Source organism: Trichosurus vulpecula, chromosome 8, assembly GCF_011100635.1.
Source record: "Trichosurus vulpecula isolate mTriVul1 chromosome 8, mTriVul1.pri, whole genome shotgun sequence".
Lineage (NCBI taxonomy): Eukaryota > Metazoa > Chordata > Mammalia > Diprotodontia > Phalangeridae > Trichosurus > Trichosurus vulpecula.
Genome location: NC_050580.1, coordinates 80,883,114 through 80,889,467, shown reverse-complemented (window position 1 = coordinate 80,889,467; position 6,354 = coordinate 80,883,114).

Below are 6,354 nucleotides of genomic sequence, written 5' to 3'. Positions count from 1 at the left end.
CAGGACCTTTGTTCCTGTTTTCCCCCCCCACTCTGTACCCCCATATCCTATATAAGCCAAGCCATCACCCCAACACATTTGCCATTGATTTGTGGTGCCGTACCCCAATGGCCGCCGGCTAATAAATTCTCCACTTAAAACTTATACTCTGTGGTGTGTCTCTCTCGCTTCTGGTACAACATTAACAAGGCACTGAATGGAACCTAGCCAGTATCTCCAGCTAGCCCTGAACTCCTGGTGACCTACTGATGTTACACAGGCAAAACCACACCTCCTGCTAGCCCCACTTTGGGCTATTTCCCAGTGAACTCTGGGTAAGATACCTGCACAGTAGATACAAAAAGTGCATGTTCCTTTAAGAACTGACCCACCCCTAAGCACGCCCTGACCATTCTCTAATCCCACCCCAACACACCTGATTGACAGATTTCACCCCTAAATCTTGTACTTAAACTTTCCCTGTAGCCCTGCATGGTTGCAGGTTCCCTAAGAACTCTTGCCTGCTTTATTAAAGCATAATGTATCTTTGCCTCCTTGACTTAAAGAATGCTTGGGTCCGTGAATTCATTCCAGGTGGCCTTGCCTTGGGAATTTTGGTTTGGGATCTCTACATCTCTGGGTTCATTTCTCCTTCTACATCATCAGCTCCCATAGGTTGCATTACCATTTCTATGCTGATGATTCTCAAATCTACCTATTCTACCACAGTCACTCTGCTGACCTCCAATCTCCCATCTCCCATTGCCTTTCAGATGTCTTAACCTTAAAATGTGCAAAATTGAACTTATTATTTTTCCCCTTAAGCCCTCCCCCTCCTCCTAACTTCTCTCTTATTGTAGAGGGCAACACCATTTTCCTAGGCCCTCTACCTAGGTGTCATCCTGCAGTGTACACTATCTCTCATCCCCATATCCATCCAATCTGTTGCCAAAGCCATTTCACCTTTGCAACATCTCTTGAATAGGACCCCTCTCTCAGACATTGCCACCACTCTAGTACAGGCCCTCATCACTTCAGGCCTGGACTATTGCACCTGCTAGTGGATCTGCCTGCCTCAAATCTACCTGATCCAATTCATCTTCCATTCAGCTACCAAAGTAATTTCCCTAAAGTGCAGGTCTGATTATGTCACCTCCCCTACTCAATAACCTCCAGTAGCTCCCAATCCCCTCTAGGATCAAATGCAAAATCCTCTGTTTGGCATCAAGGTCCTTCATAACCTAATGCCCTCCCTTCTTTCCTGTCTTCTTATACCTTATTCCTCACCGTGTACTTTCATATAGGGACACTGGCCTCTTGACTGTTCCACCAACAAAGATGATCCATCTCTTGTCTCTGGGCATTTTCCCTGCCTGTTCTCTATACCTGTAATGCTCTCCCTCCTCATCAGTGGCTATTGACTTCCTTTAAGTACCAACTAAAATCCCATCTTTTACACGAAACTTTTCCCAACCCCTTTGACTTCTAGGTCCTTCCCTCTTTTGATTATTTTCTATTTATTCTGTATATAGCTTGTTTGTGCTTCCCTGTTGTCTCCCCCACTAGACTGTAAGCTCCTTGAGTGCAGGGCTTGTCTTTTCCCTCTTTGTGTACCCCCAGCACAAAGCAGTGCTTCTCACATAGTATATACTTAATAAATGTTAATTGGCTGACATACCATACACAGACATTTCTACAAGGAGAAAGGAAAAACAAGCACAAGACAGAAATTACCCTGCAAGAGGACTTCTGAGGTTACGTTGCTAGAGGTCTGACCCTGTTAGGATCTGAGTTATAAACGAGACAATCCCCTTAGAATTCAGAGCTTTACAAGCCCTATTATTCCAGTAGGCAGCCAGCCACTAAGGCTGCACTGTAGATAGAGCTGGACCTGGAGTTAGGAAGACCTGAGACACTTACTAGCTGTGTGACTCTGAGCAAGTCAGTTATCCTCAGTTTCCTCAACTGTGAAATGGAGATAACATCATCCATCTCACAAAGTTCTTGTGAGAATTCAATGAGATGATATTTGTGCAGCACTTGGTACAGTGTCTTGTACCTAGTAAGCACTATATAAATGCTTATTCCCTTTCCCCCAGTAACTTCTTTTTATTCTGGGGTTATAAGGTAATCATTTCTTGGGTTCATTGAAGTATAAGGGATTGCAACAACAAACTTTACTGCTCTCTCTTTTGCAATTATTGTTTGTTAATGTTAATTGAAAATTCCCTTGTCTTTTCTCTATTCTTACCCTGCCAAGTTCTAGTCTGGGTAAGATCACTTCCACCATATATTGCCTCATCTCATATTTCACTGAAAGAACTGAAGCCATTTACCCATAGTTCCCTCTTATATTTCCTTCCCTTTCTCCCTTCCTTCTTCCCTTCCTTCCTTTGTTCCTTTATTCCTTCCTTTCTTCCCTCTTCTTCCCTCCCTTCTTCCCTTCCTTTTCCTCCTTTCTCCCTCTCTGTCTTCCCTTCCCTTCCCTTCCCTTCCCTTCCCTTCCCTTCCCTTCCCTTCCCTTCCCTTCCCTTCCCTTCCCTTCTCTTCCCTTCCCTTCCTTGCATAACAAGCAACTGGCCAGTGAAGTCCTGGAAGTACATGGATGTTTAGTGGAACCCAAAGTCGATACAAAAGATTCCCTTTGGTGCCACTTGGTCTCTTACCCTTTTAGTGACTAGTGAGGGGCATGGGCTGCTATACTCCTACCTGTGAGTGAAGGGCCTCAGACCCTCTTTCACTCACAATTTTTAAACTCATTCCTAGTTGGTCATCATTCAATATTGCTGTTTCTGTGTACAATATTCTGGTTTTGCTCATCTCTCTTTGCATCCATTCACGTATGTCTTCCCAGGTTTTTCTGAAAACACCCTGCTCATCATTTCTTATATCACAATAATATTCCATAACAATCATGTACCACTTTGTTCAGCCATTCCCCAACTGATGGGCATTCCCTCAGTTTCCAATTCTTTGCCACCACAAAAACAGGTGCCAAAAATATTTTTGTCCATATGGACCTTTTCCTTTTCTCTGATCTCTTTGGGGGTACAGAGCTAGTAGTGGTATTGCTGGGTCAAAGGGTATGCACAGTTTTGTAGCCTTTTGGGCATGGTTCCAAACTGCTCTCAGGAATGGTTTAGATCATTTCACAAGAGTTCATTGTTACCAACAGTGAGTGCATTTGTGTCTCAGTTTTATTACATCTCTGACATTTGCTATTTTCCTTTTCTGTCATATGAGTCAATCTGATAGATATGAGGTGGTACATCAGAGTTGTTTTAATTTTCATTTCTCTAATCAATAGTAATTTGGAGTATTTTATATGAATATAGATAGCTTTGATTTCTTTATCTGGAAAATGCCAGTTCATATCATTTGACCATTTATCAAATGGGGAATGACTCAAATTAATAGATATTTCTCTCAGTTCTTTTTATATTTGAGAAATGAGGCCTTTATCAGACAAATTTTCTATAAATTTCCCCTATCCTCCAGTTTCCTACATTACCTATAATCTTGGTTTCGTTTGTGTGTGTGTGTGTTTGTGGGTGTGTCTGTATGTGTGTGTCTGTGTGCAAAAACTTTTTAATGTAATGGAATAAAATGACCTACTTTATATCTTGTAATGCTCATTTACTCCTATTTGGTCACAAATTCTTTCCTTAACCATAAATCTAAGAGGTAAAGTATACCATGCTCCCTTAACTTACTTATGAGATCACCCTTTATGTCATCTACCACTTTCAACTATATCTTAGTATATGTTATGAGATGTTCTATACCTATTTTCTGCCACACAGCTTTCCAGCTTTCCCAGCAATTTTTGTCAAATTGTGAGTTCTTGTCACAAAAGCTTGGATCTTTGTGTTTTTTAAAAAAAATACTAGATTATTACAGTCATTTACCACTATCTATTGTATACCTAATCTATTTCACTGATCCGCTGCTCTGTTTCTTAGCCAGTACCAGATTGTTTTGATGATTACCCCTTTGTAATGCAGTTGAGATTTAGTGCTACTAGACCACGTTCCTTCACATTTTTTCATTGATTCTTTTCATATTCTTGAGCTTTTGTTCTTCCAGATGAATTTTGTTGTTATCTTTTCAGTTTTTGGTAATTGGATTGTATAGCACTGAATAAGTAAATTAATTTAGGTAGAAATTTCATTTTTATTATATTGCTTGGCCTGCTTATGAGCAATTCATATTTCTCCAATTATTTAGATCTGACTTTATTTGTGTGAAAAGAGCTTTATAATTGAGTTCACATAGTTCCTGAGTTTGTTTTGTTGAATCTGTAGAACTGCATTCGTGGCAATTGTAATTTTTCAAGAAAACATGTAGGATTGTTTAAGATCTGGGCCACAGTGACTGCTTTTAGACTCATATGGTACTAGGAGACAGGTTTCGAGAAAGAGAATATATGCTTCCTTGACATCCTAGGAAACAGTTATGGATTGAGGACCTGGGTAATCTGTTCAGAACACCTCATGGCTTGTTTTTGAGGACAGCAAAGTTTTTAAATGGTGGTGGGGAGGTGTTGGAAGGAATAATGAGGGACTGGCCAGTAAAATCCCAGTCCTGGGATCATAGGGCTCTTTGGTGAGCCTGCTTCTGGGCAAAGTGGAGATCCCACTCTCTACTTTGGAGGATGAACATGTATTCTGACTGTTTCTAGTTCATTTACCATGTCCCTTAGGATTGATTTTGTTCAATATTTCATGTCCCACAAGTGTCTCCTTGTATTTCAGTCCTAAACCTGAATGTTTCCATGGGCTTGAGTTAAGCCTAGTCCAGAACAGGTGTCTTCTTTCTCTGTGCCTGTTTGTTTGGTGAACTCTCTACTTTCTGTTCACCATGCTGTACCTACCTGGAGTTCCCTTTGAAATTTCTTATAAAGTATCAGAGAATACAGAAGGGTAGACCTGAAAAGGACCTTAGAGGTTATGTTGAGTATGACCAGGAGTATGCTGCATCTCAGGCAGCTAGGTGGCACGGTGGATAGAGCATTGGGTCTGGTGTTGGGAAGACCTGAGTTTAACTTTGCCCTCAGACACTCACTAGCTGTGTGACACTGACCCTAGGCTAGTCAATTAACCCTGTTTGCCTCAGTTTCTTCATCTGTAAAATGAGCTGGAAAAGGAAATATTAAACTGCTCCAGTATATTTGCCAAGAAAACCCAAATGTGGTCACAAAAAGTCAGAAACAACTGAAATGGCTGAACAAATGTTATAGCCATCCTGTACCATTTCATGGGATCTGATTCTCAAATTTCCAGTGTGAGCTTTTATAGCAAATGTTACAAATCATGGAGTGAGTTTTTTGTTGTTGATTGTCTAGCCTTAAGAAATTGAAGAAGAAATTGTTAATAATATACCTTAAACTTATATAATTTCACACACACACACACACACACACACACACACACACACACACGCATTTTTTTTTCCTGGTAATTTTGAGTGTTAAACATTTATCAGCACATCCCTGCCTCTACCCTTCAGAAACTGCTAGTGCTACAGCTCTCCATTATGTGTGCAATAGGCACTTGAAAACTACATTTTGTCATCATTTAATGATTCGGCATCAAACTGATTAAGGAAAATTAAGGAGAATTTTAAGACTAGAGTTCTTTTTTGTTCTTCACTTGGCTATTATTTCCTGCTAGCACCTTTTAAATTCACTATGTATAAAAAGGGAAGGTTTCGCCATTTAAAAAAATGCCCCTTGAGCTGAGGCACCATTTTTCTCATGGAAGAACAGTTATTATTATTTGTTGTGGTCTCCAATGAAAATTTACTCAAGGTCATTTTCTCCTAAGCTATGTGTACCTAATGGAATAATTGCAAGTGGCTCATAGATCAAAAATGCACACCAAGAACTGTCATTTTTTTTTAAAAAGTTTGATATAGCAAAATAAGCATTAGAGACTGAAAGAATATTGTTTTACACCTATATATATTATTTTTCAAAACTATAGTCAACTTTTTTTAAAAAACAAAATTAACTTAAACTCATTGCTGAATATATAAATACTCTTTTTGTAATCACTTGTTTTTAATGAATACTAATAGTCAAATTATAATCTATGGGTCAATGAAATCTATCTAGAGATGTATCTAGGAATGTATCTACAGTCACTGATAGATATTTTGGCAAAAATATCAGATAAAGATGAACTGGAAATAATGTTTTATATTAATTTTGATGAAGAATTGTTTTTTGTTTTTTTTTTTAAATTTAAATGTATTTATTTAACATATTTAGTTTTCAGCATTGATTTTCACAATAGTTTGAATTACAAATTTTCTCCCCATTTCTACCCTCCCCCCCACTCCAAGATGGCAAATATTCTGGTTGCACTGTTCCCC